Source organism: Dipteris shenzhenensis, chromosome 17, assembly GCF_047967505.1.
Source record: "Dipteris shenzhenensis isolate YYH24624 ecotype China chromosome 17, Dip_SZ_1.0, whole genome shotgun sequence".
Classification (NCBI taxonomy): domain Eukaryota; kingdom Viridiplantae; phylum Streptophyta; class Polypodiopsida; order Gleicheniales; family Dipteridaceae; genus Dipteris; species Dipteris shenzhenensis.
This window is the reverse complement of record NC_141612.1, coordinates 8,575,847-8,593,736: the sequence shown is the minus strand read 5'-3', so window position 1 is coordinate 8,593,736 and position 17,890 is coordinate 8,575,847.

Sequence of the window (17,890 nt, the reverse complement as noted above, 5' to 3'; positions counted from 1 at the left end):
AGAGGAGAAAAAAGAGAGGAGATAAGAGAGAAAATAGAGGAGGGAAAGACAGAAAAAGAGAGAAGGAAAGAGATGAGAGAAGAGACGAAAAGAGAAGGAAAGAGAGGAGATAAGAGAGAAATAGAGAGACGAAAAGAGAAGAAAAGAGAGGATAAAAGAGAGAAGATAAAAGACAGACAAGGTGAAGGGAAAGAGGGGATAAAAGAGAGGAAAATAAAGAGAAGGAAAGAGAGGAGAAAAGAGAGGAGAAAAGCGAGGAGAAAAAAAGAGAGAAAAAGAGAGGAGATAAGAGAGGAAAATTACCACGAAAAGAGAAGGAAAGAGAGGATAAAAGAGAGAAGGAAAAAGAGAGAAAAGGTGAGGATAAAAGAGAGAAGGAAAGCAATCCCTTTCTTCAATCATGCTTTCCCTTTCCATCATTCATGCAATCTCTTTCTTCATTCATGCAATCACTTATTTCCATCATTCAATATGCAATCCTTTTCTTAGAAGTGGAAGGGGAAGGGGAAGGGGAAGGGAAAGGGAAAGGGAAAGGGAAGGAAAAAGAAGGGGAAAGGGAAGAACAGATAAGATTGTCAGAGCGCATCTATAGATGCATCTAACAGCGCATCTATAGGCACGGCTGTCTATTTTTCCAAAAGACAGACGCGTCTATAGACGTGCTGTTAGATGCATCTATAGATGCACTCCGACAGACGCCTTTTTCTAAGAAATTGAAAAGGACATGCATCCGGCCACACTAGTACAAAAAACATCCGTTCCTTGCATACGACAAAGGATGAATCCAAAGAGAGTAACTTCCAAAGAAGACCAACCGTCAAGAGACTTACCTTGGATAGAGGTATGAAAGCTTCTTGTCCTTCTTCAAAGTTGCTTCTCTTTCTTCTCTTCCTTGTTCACCCTCTACTTCTCTTTCTTCTTTTCCTTGTTTACTCTCTTCTCTTGTGTGCTTGGGGATGATTGTGTAAGCCTGGAGATGAGTGTGGGTGCTTGGAGATAAGTGTGGATGCTCGGAGTTGTGTCTGTTAATAGGAAAGCAAGCCGCGTGACATTAAAAGTATGTGAAGAAAAGCAAGCGCGCTAAAAGTAGGTTCAAAAATCAGCTCGCAGTCTGCGCGTCTATCTGCGTGTTTAAAAGCGCGTCTATCAATGCATCTAAAGTAAGTTTTAGATGTGTCTATAGATGTGCTCCACAGTACAGACGCGGTGCGCGCTTTTAGACGCTCCACAGAGTTTTGACATTTACAACTCATCCAAGAACAAATTTTTTGGGTTGTTTATATGTAGGATGTCTTCATCTTCAACAAGTAGCTCCAGTGAGGATGAATCCCTCCGTATCCACCATCGCAAAATGTGGTTGGAGCAAAAAATCAAATGTATGTGTGATCGATGTCGAGGAAACATGTATCGTGCATGCAAAATTACACTCAATCATGTCTCAAAGTATGGAGAATGGGATACAACTGTAAACATGGTAAGTGTTAAAGAGTTAAGGTTGATTGAGATACCTATGGGTGTTCATGTGTTTGAGTTATGATCCCGTTTTAATTTGATGCAGGATGTAGTGCCACACCCGCATATGTTGCCCTATGCTCGTCGTGAGGAGGCGAAGCGTCAGCAAAATGAGGTGGGATCTTCAGGAGGGACCGTTACGAATGCATGGAGTGATGGTGATAGTAGCCCTCCACCATTACATAATGAGGCCGTGGAGGAGGAGGTGTTTGATGATATGGTGCGGGATTTATATGTCCATCAGTCCTCAGGTAGGGATGATAGCATGGAGTAGGACGATCTTTTTACCGCAGCATCGACTCCACTGTTTGAGGGGTGCACATTCTCTGTTCTACATGCCTCCCTAGTTACTAAACTTGCAAACCATCTATGGATGGAGCAATGCAAGTTTGAATGCATTACTCAAGTAAGGTTTAAAGTCTATTTTGCAAACATGGTGAATTATGCTAGTGGGTCAATTACTCGAATGCTTTTTCTCATTTATGGTATTCACGTGCAGGTTATTGTGTAAAATGCTTCCAAGGGAGAATAAATTACCAACCTCAAGAGATATGGCAAGGCAACATGTGACCTCTCTTGGAGGATTAGATTACAAGTGCATCCATGTATGCGTCAACGATTGCATTCTGTTTCGTGGACAACATAAGGATGCAAGAGAGTGTCCTACTTGTGGAGAGGCAAGATATAGAGTAGATATCAAAACTTTGGATGTGCCTCGTAAGGTTCTATGACATTTTCCCATAATCCCTCACATCCAACATATGTTCAAGTGCAAATCCATTACAGAGCTCATGTCACCTCCCATCGATCACAACCGATGGCAAGTGGAGAACTCCCGCAGACACTCCTGTGTGGAAGCATACTGAAGACACATGGCCAAGCTTCAAGGAAGAACCTAGGAGCTTGAGACTTGGATTGGGTATGGATGGTGTGAACCCATTTGGTCTCAAAAGCACCTCTTACAGTGTATGGCCAATGATATTGGTGAATTATAATCTTCCACCCTCTATGGTGATTAAGAAAGGGCATGTTATGTTATCCCTTCTAATTCCAGGGAAACATAAAGTCAAAAATCATGATGTTTATTTGGATCCTTTGATTGACGAGCTAGAGATACTTTGGAGAGGTATCAAGGTGCATGATGTGAGCAGGCCTCCCTCATCCACGAGACTTCAACTGTGAAGCAGTCTTAATGTGGACGATGCATGACTTCCCAGGCTATGGCGAGTGTTCAGGTAAGCATTGCACTTTTAATTATGAGTAGGCAATTGATGTGGCACCCTAAACCCACCTCGAACTCTTAATTGCGTCTATTGTTTAGGTCTCACTACATTGGGTTACCATGCATGTCCTGTTTGTGGTCCTTCGCTAGTTTCCTCATGGGCAGATGCATTGAATAAGGTCATCTATGAGAATCACCATCGATTTCTCCCACCTGATCATCCTACATATGTCGCCCCTTGGAATGAAGTCCCCCCACAGTCACTCACTACGGGAGATTGGATGAGAATTTGGGACATCCATGACGACTCCACCACTTGGCATGAGCCAGTAAGGGTTTGTAACTATTGTGTGCTATATTGGTTGGAAATAAAGATTGCCCGCTAACACCAACTTTTATTTAGATACTCCATCTTTTATCGTTTACTGTATTGGTCCCACACCTCAAGATCAATCACCTGCTTGATCCCATGCATATCTTCAAGAATGTGGCGTCTACCATTTGGGAACATTTGAATGGGACACGAGATTCCGCAGGCATAAGGGAGAATCTACACACCATAGGGAGGATGCGTGAGGCTTGGCCACAAGAGAGGCCAAATGGGCGTGTCTTTTTACCTCGTGCACCATGGAGGTTATCAAAGCTAGAGATGGTGGCAGTGAAGCGAGCTACATGATTCTTCGCCTCTTCACACTCACATACTTTCTATTTGTAAATAGTGTCTTGCGTTTTCTAGTTGTAAGACCATCAAACCTCGAATCCATTTCCCTTGAATCTTCATCTTTATAATCAAATGCTGTGTGGGCTTGAGAATTATTTGATACCTTATAATATCTTGGAAATGGCAATCTGGTCGACATGTTCATTGATGTCAATTTGTTGCCAATGCCTCTTGAATTTTGTGGTTGAACTGTTTCTCCTTCGTAACTCAAGATTCTCCCATCTATATTCTCTGGCATGCTAGCAACAATATTACGAACAACATGACAAGTCTCAGATTCTCTGCCCCTTTTGCCTTGTATTCGAGTGGTAACATCATGATCATTGTCACTAATATCATCAATTCCTGTTATTGCATCACTTATCCCATCGATCTTTGCGTGTATTTTTCTTTGTGGTCCCATCTTATTATTCTCAACACAAGACAAGTCTTTTATATCAATAAGCATGTTTGAGTCACTTGCAGCACAAAAGACAAGTCTTCTATACCAGTGAGCCTGTTTGAGTCACTTGCAACACAGGACAAGTCTTCTATACCAGTGAGCCTGTTCGAGTCACTTGCAACACATGACAAGTCTTCTATACCAATGAGCCTGTTCGAGTCACTTGCAACACAAGACAAGTCTTCTATACCAGTGAGTATATTTGAGTCACTTGCAACACAAGAAACATTTTCTACATCAACATCTGTTACTATAATGTCCTCAATACCTGTGAGCATGCCACTATGATACTCTTGATTACTACTATAGCTTCTTATCAATTTGGATCCCATTTGTGTTATAGTCTTTTTCTTCTGATAATATTCCATTGTGTCTTCCATGACATTGAAGGAAACTATCTTGGGCAAACTTGATTTCAAGAAAGCTAACCCCCATTTACAAGTACTATGAACTTGTAGTTGAGACGTAGTATTATGACGTCTAATTGTGAAGTACTATCCATTGCATTTTGAATGACACCTGCACTAGTCAACTTAATTATCTCCACTATACAGAGAAAACTCTGAGCATAGCCCTTAAAGTTGCCAATTGCTAAAACTTCTCCGGAGCAAGATAACATCTGTACTTTTTTCCCCTGGATATAAGTTTTCTTGATATCTTGAAAGTATGTCTTTGGAACAATTTAGTCTTGGTCCCAGAGTGTTCTGTGTGCTTGCATATCAAATATGTCACATTGTAAGATATCTCCCAATGTTTCAAAGTCTCCATGTGGATATTTTAAATGTACTTCAGGATTTACAACGTTGGTGATTATCACTACACATCTTCTCTCACCACAACGTTGGAAATGACACACATTCATAGGATCAAGACTATGAATTCGTCCAAAAGCCACCACTTCATTCTTCTTATATAACACCACATCCATACCCTCTGTTAGGGTGAATTTGGGGGGTATATCCAACCTATTGCACAAATCGAGAATTTTCTTAATATGTGCAACAGATTGGATATACCCCCCAGTCTGTTGCTCAAGCAACAGGTTGGGAGATATATCCAACAACAGGCCTCCAACCTGTTGCTTGGGGGATATATCCAACTGTTGAACCTGTTGCTTGGGGGATATATCCAACTATTGCTCAACCTTGCACAAATCAAGATTTTTCAGTTGTAGGTTGGATATATTCCCCAATTGTATATCAAATTGTTGCACAAACAAGAAAAATTCTTGATTTGTGCAACAAGTTGGATATATCCCCCAACTTGTTGCTTGATATATCCAATCGATTGCTCAAGCAACAGGTTGGGGGATATATCCAACCTATTGCACAAATTAAAAAAATTCATTACCCTGGAGGCCTATTGTTGGATATATCCCCCAAGCAACAGGTTGGAGGCCTGTTGTTGGATATATCTCCCAACCTATTGCTTGAGCAACAGGTTGGGGGTATATCCAACCTGTTGCACAAATCTAGAATTTTCTAGATTTGTGCAACAGGATGGATATACCCCCCGACCTGTTGCTCAAGCAACAGGTTGGGGGAATATGCAACAACCTGTTGCTCAAGCAATAGGTTGGGAGATATATCCAACAACAGGCCTCCAACCTGTTGCTTGGGGGATATATCCAACAAATCTAGAATTTTCTAGATTTGTGCAACAGGATGGATATACCCCCCGACCTGTTGCTCAAACAACAGGTTGGGGGTATATCCATCCTGTTGCACAAATCTAGAAAATTCTAGATTTGTGCAACAGGTTGGATATACCCCCAACCTGTTGCTTGATTGCACAAATCAAGAAAATTCTCGATTTGTGCAACATGTTGGATATATCCCCAAGGTTGGGGGTATATCCAACCTGTTGCACAAATCTAAAATTTTCTAGATTTGTGCAACAGGTTGGATATACCCCCAACCTGTTGCTCAAGCAACAGGTTGGGGGATATTCCCCCAACCTATTGCTTGAGCAACAGGTTGGGCGTATATCCAACCTATTGCACAAATCGGGAATTTTCTTGATTTGTGCAACAGATTGGATATACCCCCAACCTATTGCTTGATTGCACAAATCAAGTTAAATTCTCGATCTGTGCAACATGTTGGATATACCCCCCAACCTATTGCTCAAGCAATAGGTTGGGGGGTATATCCAACATGTTGCACAAATCGAGAAAATTCTCGATCTGTGCAACATGTTGGATATACCCCCCAACCTATTGCTTGAGCAATAGGTTGGGGGGTATATCCAACCTGTTGCACAAATCGAGAAAATCAACAGGTTGGGGGTATATCCAACCTGTTGCACAAATCGAGAAAAATCATAAAATTTTGATTGTATTTTAGGGTTCGGGTTTAGGGTTTAGTATTTAGGGTTAAGGATTTAGGGCTTAGGATTTAAGATTTAGTGTTTAGGGTTTAGTGTTTATGATTATATTTTTAGGGTTTAGGGTTTAGGATTTAGGGTTTAGGGTTTAGGGTTAAAAATCTAGGGTTTAGGGTTTAGCATTTAGGGTTTATGATTATTGTTTTAGGGTTTAGGATTTAGGTTTTAGGATTTAGTATATAAGATCATGAGCTTAGAGTGTAGAATCTAGGGTTTAGAATTGAAAATTAGGTTTTAGAATTTAAGTTATAGGGGTTAGGGTTTAAGGTTTAGGAATTATAACTATTATATAAGTTTAAGAGCTTAGATTGTATAACCTAAGATTTAGGGAACTTTAGGATTTAAGATTTACGGTGTAAGATTTAAGATATATAGATTATATAAAATATGCATTCTAAAGTATTTAGTTTAGATATATATAGACTATATGTTATATGCTTTCCAAAGTGTTTTGTTTATAGGTACGATACATTGCAAAGGCTTTACTTTAAGTAAGTATAAGTCTACCTAGTCAAAGTATCCTACTGATTAAGGATAAGCACATAGGCTAAAAGCACACCGATTCATATTTTTTTACATTCATGCTGCATGGTGTATCAGAAGGTACGATCCTTTGCAAAGGATTTACTTTAAGTAGTTACAAGCCTACCTAGTCAAAGTATCCTACTGATTAGGAACAAGTACATAGGCTAAAAGCACACCGATTCATATTTTCTTACATTCATGCTGCATGGTGTATGAGAAGAAATGAAAAAGTATGTGATAAGAAATATTCGAAGAAATATGTATTCCATATCATGGACATTCGAAGAAATATGTATTCCATATCATGGATACCATGGATATCTGGTGGTTGCTAAAGTAAAAAAATGATATGGATGCAATGATATTGTAGTCTTCTAGATTCTATGGTTTTAAATACCTACCTTACAAATACATTATCTAATTTTGCATTCTTCGACTAACTAACAAGTATTATACACATGGAATCATGGATATCTGATGGTTACTAAAGTAAAAAAATGATATGGATGCAATGATACTGTAGTCTTCTAGATTCTATGGTTTGAAATACCTACCTTACAAATACATTATCTAATTTTTCATTCTTCGACTAACTAACAAGTATTATACACATGGAATAAAAGCATACATGCTAAAAGTAAGTGTGTAAATTTTAATATTTTCTTATTTTTTAAATTAATTTAATTCTTTTATTAACTACTTTTTAAAATTCAAAGATTATTAGTATATAATCTACATAATTTTAAATGTTATTAATGTATAATATTAATTATTTATATATTTATTTAAATTTATATAATAATTAATTTATATTTATATTAGTTTTTAAGTTAATAATGTATAGAATAGCAATATATTCACTAATTCTTCATTGTTTTAAGAGTAAGTATTATATAAAGCACATATGCTAGAAGACCTCCCTTTCAAGTTTTATTTTAATTAATGTATTTATATATTTATTTATATAATATTTATATTAATTTATAGATTAATAATATATATTTTTAGCAAAATTATATTTTAACATTAGTTAATAAAAATTTATTATATTATGGAGTAAAAATATTATAAATGGATTTCTTATATTAATAAAGTGTAGTGAGAAGAGTTTTTTGGAAAGATTTATGATTAAATTTTGTTTTAAAGTTGTTGCGTACGCAATAGGTAGGGACATTTGAGTGGTTTTGAGGTTGATAGAGAAATTTATAATAAAGTGTCGTGAGAAGAGTTTTTTGGAGAGATTTATGATAAAATTTTGTTTTGAAGTTGTTGCGTACGCAATAGGTAGGGAGGTTTGAGTGGTTTTGAGTTTGAGAGAGAAATGTGTAATAGATTTTAAAGGAGTTTTTTGGAGAGATTTATGATTAAATTTTGTTTTGAAGTTGTTGCGTACGCAATAGGTAGGGAGGTTTGAGTGGCTTTGAGGTTGAGAGAGAAATTTGTAATAGATTGTTTTTTTTTGTTGATGAGTTTTTTTTAGAGATTTATGATTAAATTTTGTTTTGAAGTTGTTGCGTACGCAATAGGTAGGGTTTGAGTGGTTTTGAGGTTGAGAGAGAAATTTGTAATAGATTGTTTTTTTTTTGGAGGAGTTTTTTGGAGAGATTTATGATTAAATTTTGTTTTGAAGTTGTTGCATACGCAATAGGTAGGGAGGGGTTGTGAGAGTTTGAGTTAAAGAGGAAAATTTGTGGAAAAAAAGATTTAATGCTAAAATGGTTTTTTAAGTTGTTGCGTACACACAAGTTTTTGAGAAAAAGATCGGATTTGAAAAAAAATCAAATTTATAAAAACTTGATTCTTAGAAGTTCTTGCGTACGCAATAGGTTAGAAATGAACTCACCTCTTGCAACATTTTGAAAATTTTTGAGAATCCTGCAACAGGTTTATGAGAGGAGAGAAGCGTGGAGTGTAAACGAATGATCTTTGAATGAAAGAGAGAATGAAGAATGTTCTACTTATAGTGAACCTAAAAGAACTAAAAAAACCTTAAAAACTAGAGAAAGCTGACTTGACCTAAAAGCTATCCATTTCCTATAAAACTCTATTTCTCCTCATTCTGTCTCACAACTCTCTTATTCTCTCTCACAACTTTCCTGGAGCTCCACCACCTCTCCACTCAGGTACTCCCTCCCTCCCTCTTCTCCAACTTCCTCTCTCCCCTCCCTTGCCCTCCCCTCCCCTCCCCCTCCCTTCCCCTCTCCTCCCGCTTCTCCCCTCCCTTCCCTTCCCCCTTCCCCTCTCCTCCCTGCCTTCCCTTCTGCTTCCCCTCCTCTCCCTCCCCACGGGCCCTTCCCCCTCCCTTCCTCTCCCTCCGCCTCCCCGCAGGCCCCTCCCTCCCGCCGTTCATCCCTTCCCTCCCTCCCCTCCCCCCGCCCCCCGCCCCCTTTCCCTCCCCCGTCCCGCTACCTTCCCCTCCCCCTTGCCCTGCTCCCTTCCCTTCGCCCGCCCTGCCCCCTTCCCCTCCCCCTTGCCCTGCTCCCTTCCCTCCGCCCGCCCCGTCCCCTTCCCCTCCCCCTTGCCCCCCGCCCCGCACTGCCTTCCCCTCCCCCTTGCCCTGCCCCCTTTCCTCCGCCTGCCCCGCCCCCTTCCCTTCCCCCTTGCCCCCCTCGCGCTCGCCCCCTTTCCCCGCGCCCGCCCCCTGCCCCTGCCCCTTCCCCCCCCTCCCCGTCGTCGCTTCCCCCATGCCCGCCCCCTGCCCCTGCCCCTTCCTCCCCCCTCCCCGTCGACGACAGGGAGGGGGGGAGAAGGGGCAAGGGCAGGGGGCGGGCGCGGGGGAAGGGGGCGGGCACGGGGGGGAGCAAGGGGGAAGGGAAGGGGGCGGGCGCGGGGAGGGCAAGGGGGCGGGCGTGGGGCGGGGAAGGGGGCAGGGCCGGCAAGGGGGAGGGGGCGTGGGGCAAGGGGGAGGGGGCGTGGGGAGGGCAAGGGGACGGGCGCATGGCGGGGAAGGGGGCGGGGCGGGCAAGGGGGAGGGGGCATGGGGCATGGGGCAAGGGGGAGGGGGCGTGGGGACGAGGAGGGGGCACGGGCGGGGAGGGGGAGGGGGGCATCGCCCCCCTCACCTGTTGCGTGTGCAACAGGTGGGGGGGAATCCACCTGTTGCGCACGCAACAGGTGCGAGGCGGGCAGGGGGGGCAAGGGGAGGGGAAGGGGGCGTGGGACAAGGGGGAGGCGGAGGGGACGAGGAGGGGGCGCGGGCGAGGAGGGGGAGGGGGCATCGCACCCCTCACCTATTGCGTGCGCAACAGGTGGGAGGGGATCCGTTGACCTACTGTGAGTGTTCGGAACGTTTTTTGGGCGGCGGAGGCGCCGCGGTGCCTAGCGGCTAGCCACTACTATATGGAGGATAGTGCTCTCTCATGCTATGTTGATTTGGATGAGGAAAACGTCAATGGCCGTTTATGCTCCCTCTTGCTTGTAAATATATTCTATTGCAATCAAGCGCGTTTTAGCGACCGTTTGGCACTCCATCTAGTACCACTCTACGAGTAACGTCATCATGCCATCTTGTGGGTTGTCCTCGTGGTGCACGTTGAAGCGCACGCACAGGAAAGCAAAACGTGGGATGGGTTAAGGGCACGTGAAAGCGAGTGGGGAACGATGAGGGCCATTTGCATTCTCCATACCATTGTATAAACCGTGAACCGTTTGGGTACCGAACCAGGACTTGGGGATAGCCCGAAGGGGTCTAACGTACTGACCCACGTAACAGCCCTCCCCACCTGTTGTGCACGTAACAGGTGAGGGGGGCGATGCCCCCCTCCCCCTCCCCGCCCGCGTCCCCTCCCCATCCCCTCCGCCTCCCCCTTGCCCCCTACCCACCCCGTCCCCTTGCCCGCCCCACCCACCTCGCCCCCTTCCCCCCCTTTCCGTCAGCTTCGACGGGGAGGGGGGGAAGGGGGAGGGGAAGGGGGCGGGCGTCGGGGAGGGGGCTCGATGGGGAGGGGGGGGAAGGGGAGGGGAAGGGGATGGCCAGCGGGGGAGGGGAAGGGGAAGGGGCGGGCACGGGGGAGGGGGGCTCGACGGGGAGGGGGGGAAGAGCAGATGGGGAGGGGGGAAGGGGGAGGGGATGAGGGGGGGCAAGGGGAGGGGACGGGGGCAGGGAGGGGGGGCGATGCCCCCCTCACCTGTTGCACACGCAACAGGTGAAGGGGGAAGGGGGAGGGGAAGGGTGCGGGTGTGAGGGAGGGGGCTCGACGAAGGGGGGGAAAGGGGAGGGGAGGGGAGGCAAAGGGGGCGGGCGCAGGGAGGGGAAGGGGGCGGGGCGGGGGGCAAGGGGGAGGGGAAGGGGGCGAGGGGAGGGGGTAGGGGCGGGGAGGGGAGGGGATCCCCACCTGTTGCGCACGCAACAGGTGGGGGACCGGGGGCGGGGAGGGGAGGGGAGGGGAACCCCCACCTGTTGCGCACGTGGGGCCCCCTCCCCTGCCATCGCCCCATCCCCTCCCGCTCCCCCTTCCCCGCGCCTTCCCTTTCCCTCCCCGCACCCTGTCCCCTCAAAATTAAAAAAGTTAAAATAAATAAAACTTAAAATTTTTTTAAAAATTAAATTAAATTTTAAATATAAAAATAAACTAATTAATTAAAATAAAATAATTAAAAAAGAAAAAAAATATTTTATTTTAAAAATTAAAAATAAATAAAACTTAAAATAATATTTAATTAAAAATTTATTTAATATTTTGAGTTTGAAAATCATTGTAATTCTCATTTTTTATTTTTTATTGTTTTTCAGAAAACTATGGCTTCCATGGCTTCCAGTTTTGGTTCTAAGGTGTCTTTCAAATACCTTGAACATGCTTGGTATTTTATGGAGTGCAAATCAAAGTATTTTTTGGTGATCACTACAGAGAATATATCAAGTGCGAAATATTCTACAGAGGCAGTAAGAAATGGTGGCATGGTATCAAATATCAACATTAAAGAAAACAATTTGATAGAAATTGTGTGTAAAGAAAAGAATGACGAGGTGGTTTACAAGTTACGAGTTACTCCGAAGCACTTCTTGAAGCCGTTACCAGATTCGATTGAGGGATCCCAAGAATTACTTAATGCCTTAGAAGCATTGAAGAAAATGTGGGATGGATTTCCAAGTGGTGGTGTTGAACCTTCAGCAGCAGTAAGTATGCCATCTATAACATATAACCCTCAAGTATCGTCAATATATGTGGCAGTAACTCCAGTAACTCCGACAAGTGTAACTACAGTATCTCCAACTGTACCTACACCATCGACTACTACAACTACAGGAACAAGAAGGAGTGATCATGGAGCAGACTCAAGTGCTATAGCTATTCCCAGAAAGAGAGCAAAAATAACTCCTATTCCACGTGCAGATCGTTCGAGTGCAGGCTATTTAAAACCAGACGAAAAATTGGATAGCGATGAAGAGGAAGATCCGCAAGAAGAAGATACAAGTCTCGAAGACTTTTCTATAAGTGTGGCAGACTTACATCCTCCAGAGGATGAGGGATACATTTGGGGATTTTCACAATTCAGCGTGGCCACAATGCTTATTGATCGAGCTTCATTGTTCACAAATCAAAGAAAGCTCGATAAGATATTTGCACGCAAATTGTATGAAGATACAAGGAAAACAAGAACTCCAGTTGCCACTAATATCACTCTTCATCCTATGGCATTTAAGAGACTTCAAGAAGATGATCCTACATTGCCTGATGTCACATTTCAAAAGCGCGTGGACTTTCTTGATGCTTTTGAGAACTTTAGGAGTGACTTTGTTCGTGGAGAGGCTTTGTACCAAAGCTGATATGGGAGTGACATCGAGAAGAGATACATGCTGGCAAAGAATAGATTCTTGGAAAGATGCAAGTTTGAGCCCACTGATGGGCAATACTTTTGTGAAGCTTGCAGGATCACCCTTGATGAGGGAAGAAAAGGAAACTTGCCACAGATTGAGTGGATGGAAAAGTTTCAACGGGTCATTTGTCATATATGCATATTTAATGATGACTCGAAGTACATTCTAGAATCAGAAAGGCTGAATTCTGCTCCATTTAGGTTGAAAAAAAGCTCTTCTCTTTCTGAGATCTTGATAAAGGCAAGGGAGTTATGGATGGGCTATGGAAAGCCACAAACAGTGAAGGGCAGGAGACCTACATCTGAGTACATGGCAAAGAGGACTCGGTTCTATAGATGCTTGAAAGGTGTTGTAAGCAATACGCAAGGCATACCAGGTAATAAGGTTGAGGCAAAGGATTTGAACACCACCGTTGCAAGATACAGGGATGTTACTTGCATTGTCTTCCGCGAGGACTCAGTGTTTCAGAGCATCGTGGATGTTTGCCAAGCATATGAAACAGGGAAGATATCCTTTGAGGCACCAGAGCACATTGCAACTCAGAGGAAAGAAATAAAGAAACCGATGTCTATTGTTTGGGGGAGAGCTTTAAGGTTTGTTCCAGATGCAATAATAGAAGAAGTATGCAAGAAGATCCTAAGTGGTGACTGCTTCTTTGGAAAGAAGAGCAAGCATAGCAACTTAGATGAAGTGGTCACCCGAATGATTCAAATTGAGGCTGCTCTCTCGGCACTATTATTTTTATTGAAATCTGATGATGAGTTAGCTGGCAAGTCAATTGATGTGGATAAGAAGAAAGCACTTAGCCTAGGTCAACTCCTTGATAAGACATGGGCTAGAAAGTGGTTGGCTTCAATGGATGCAGATGCCACACCAACAAAGGATCTAAGAGCTAAAATGCCAAAGGTTGTTGAGACAGAATATATGGACATCAAGAAAAAGGCCTTGCAGTCCACTACCCAAGGTAGAGCAATTGGTGGTTTAGATGATGGTTCTCCATTCAGCTTCTCTTATGATATCCTGCTATCAGAGAATGATACAAAATTTGCACACATCAATGGCATTAATACAGAGCATTTCATAACAATGAGCGGTCATGCTTGGGAGAAGCCATGCGTATTTTTCATAGATGAATTGCAAGACCTTGCAGTGTCACGGATAGTTGAACTTGTGCGGTTTATCGTAGAAGGTCCTATGGCAGATAAGAAAAGATCAACGTTGGTCCTGTTCGTGACAGAATCACAAAGGGATGCCTTATATGCGAGTTTGACATCTGCATTTGGGTATTTACTTTCAAAAGTATACCATGGTATAGTCCTATGTAATCATATGATTGTCTTGGAAGGCACTGCCATTCAAGTCTTGCAGCATTTCTTGATGTGCTTCTTATCGAGGGGTGGTGGCAATCTAATCCAAACTCCTTTAAGGACTCTCGAGCTTCATTACTTTGAGGACAATAAGGTTAAGCTTGATGCAACAATGGTGGATTACAGAAAGCCGATGGATCCTGATGTGATACTAGAGATGACAAAGAATTTATTGAATGATGGGTGGGAAGTAGCATTGTATCGAATAGGTTTTGCTGCTGAGAAATTGCTATGCCAAGGTAGAAATGTAAATGTCATTGATACCCCCCATCAAATTGAGTTCTTTGACACATATTACAGTTGCACTACTTTCTTTGAAGAGGAAAATGTCAAAGAAGATGGTAGTGATCTGAGGGTGATGATTCTAGCTTAGGTGATGATGAGGATGAAAGCTCTGCATCCGATGACTTACGGCAAGAAGAAATCTGCACAAAGAATAAGGTTGATCAATTGTCAACTAGAGTCAAGGAGGTTCCACTCATCATACGGGAAGGCTCGCGGCAGCAAGAAGTTACAGTAGTACAGCACGTCATAGGAAAAGGTAAGGCTAAAGAGGTGGAAGTACTTCCCTTAAAATTAAAAGTGAGGAAGGCACCCTTGATCTTGGATGAAGGACAGGCAAGTGGATCGATCTTGGGTGAAGGACAGGCAAGTGGATCAAGCAAGGAAGCCTTACTCAAAGAAGGTATGGACGAGGCAAAGCATGACTAGGAGGAGTTACCAGGAGGCATAGATGGTTCTTCAACCATGACCTTACAGACTCCAAAGCAGCCTACTAGTCAGGAACCTAGTAGCCAGGTCCCTACTTACCAAGAACTTGGTCATGAGACTCTAGAGCAGCCTACTAGTCAGGTGCTTGGAACTGAAGAGCAAACTACTGAGGACCTTGCTATTGAGACTCCAGTCTTAGAGTAGCCTATTAGTCAGGACCCTGGTAGTCAAGGGCCTGGCATTGAGGACATTGGTACTGAGTAACATGATGGCTAACGGCTTTGTAATCACAAGTTTTGAACTTCTATGTAAAGCGAATATCTAATAAAAAGTTTACTACTTTTTTTATTTATTTGCTCTCATTATTGTGTGTATAAAGATTGTTTATGAGGGCCATTTTATACTTAATGGTGTTTTTTAATACCAAGTGTGGTGTATATGTACACTACTTACACATAAAAGGATTTATCTACACTACCTTTCTAAGGGCTTTATGTACACCACCTTTCTAAAAGAAATGGTCATAAAGGGTGTGTGCACACCACTTATACATAAAGGTGTTTATTTACACCACCTTTCTAAGAGAATTGGTCATCTATTATTGGTCATCTATTGATGTTCTTAGGTGATAGTAGCTCAATTCACAAGAAGTTATGAAGATGTTTATGTAGACCACTTTGTAAGAGAATTGGTCATCTATTATTGGTCATCTATTGAAGTTCTTAGGTGATAGTAGCTCAATTCACAAGAAGTTATGAAGATGTTTATGTAGACCACTTTGTAAGAGATTTTTGTGAAGTTATGAAGATGTTTATGTAGACCACCTTGTAAGAGATTTGGTTATGCATTGATGTTCTTAGTACTTAATCATTAAATCTTTTGTTTTGAGTTGGCAAATCTAGTTCAAAAAACAACATTACTAGTATATTCAAAATTTTTGGACTGTTTTTTAGTCCATTTCTCAAATTGGACTTTACACAAGTCCAAAAATTTTGAATAGTGTGTTTGTTAGGAAAGCAGTGACGTACATTTATTAGCCTGCATTAATTTTCATTTTCTGTATTCTCTATTTTGCGTCTAAATCCACATCTAATTTACAGTGCAGATGCGCTAATAGACACGCTATTAGACACGCTCATATTTTTGCTATTTGAGCAGCGCCTATAGACGCGCCTGCTATTTTGCGTGTCTATCAAGTGTGTCTATAGTTGCTTTGTCTTATTGTGGCATGAGTGAGAACACGTGAGATATAGCAATGGGTGTTCTATTCATTGTGAGAGGGAAGTCCCTCTTTTATAGAAATGGAGATAGGGTGGCCTAAATCAATGGCACCTCTCCTACATCAAAGGAGGTAGCTCCTAAATCATAGAAACTCCACAATCATAGCACCACCCCATTTGGGGGCCTTTGTATTACATCATCACCTGTGTCATGGTCTATGGCGCTAAGTGTGCCTCTTCTACACACACAAACACAACCATATGACTGCTAGTGGATGCACACATGCACCTAGCAAGCCCTTGATCACACATATCCCAACATACCCCCCTGCAAGGGTTTGCCTCTTGCAATGTCAAGGATACATCTAGTCTCATAGTTTCTCATGCCATCTCATGGTGGTCAAGGATAAATCTATGTCTAGGATCTCATGCTATAGCAAAGGTGCCCAAGGGTCAAGGTTTACAAAACTGGGATAGACCCCCCTAAATGGTTACTAAAATGATGAACATAACACAATATATATTGAACCCTAACTAGGTTTCTCTAAGTTAATTAGGACTATTCACATGGGGACTTAGGATGCATTCTAGAGTCCTCTATCCTCCTATCCATCTACCCATATATATGACATGACGTTATGTGACACCATATGTACATGGATCATGACAAGGCCAATTACCCATATACTTCAATAATGACAAGCCTATTCAAGCTATTTGCTTTATCAAGGTCAATGTCAAAGATTAAAAGTTTTGAATCATCTATGGTAAGAAGATCCCAATGGACATATAGAAAGTAATTGATTTTTCTACCAAATATATGTCAAGGCTTCTCTTTCTTGAGAACAAGCTCAACCTTTTCAAAAGATGTGTAGTCATGAGCTCAGATGTTATGAGCAAGAATTTTAACAAGAGGCCATAGTTTCCACAATACAGAATCTTGTGTAATGCCCAAAAAGATAGAGGTTATGTAAGGTCATATTATGAGCAAGAATTTTTAACAAGAATAAATAATTTCCAAAGAGGAAAAGTCCAATGTAATGCCCAAAAATAGTTTCCAACAATAAAGAATCTTGTGTAATGCCCAAAAAGATAGAGGTTATGTAAGGTCATATTATGAGCAAGAATTTTTAACAAGAGTAAATAATTTCCAAAGAGGAAAAGTCTAGTGTAATGCCCAAAAAAAATAAAGGTTATGTAAGAAGCTTCAACCAATACCCAACATTCAACAAAGATAAAAAATAATCAAATAATAGGCACAGTTCTAATTAAAGGTTGCAATATTTGAAATTTCAAACAGACAATCAATTCAATAACTATTTCAATGATGTAAACATGAGTGCAAATGCTCCAACAAGACCTAACAACTACAATTATATTCTACTTCCTAGATATCAAGGACTTAAATACTAAAAGAAGCAAAGATAAGGCTCATAGGCATAGATACTAGACCACCGATTGGGACCTATCCCAATCATGTTGAGTAAAATACCTAGCAAAACAAAAATGTTGACTTAGGAGCTACTATACATATGAGAGGCCATGATAAATGATTTTCTAAAATTCATAGGAATATAAATTCAAAAGAGCACTCATTCATTCTTGCAAAGTTGTAGCCACATGCTCATCCTTGAAACGTTTTAGCCACATGCTCAATGCCGATTCAAAGTCATTCATACTATACATATTTCATCAATGATGCTTTTAATTTTTTATAATTTATTATTAGTTGGTCAAATAAGGGAAAAATCTTTTGGTGAGCTTTTTAATGTGAGCTTTTCTACCATTTCCTTTGTTTTTGCGAGCTTTTCTTAGAAATCCATACGTGTTTTTGTTATAAGAAAGATGGGGAGGTTAGAAAGAGGGGGAGAGGATATAGGATATGTTCATTTTCATAGCATGTGGGAGGGGTGGAAGAGTGTATACTATGCACAAGGGGGGGCGAATATGAGTGGTAGTAGGAGGCA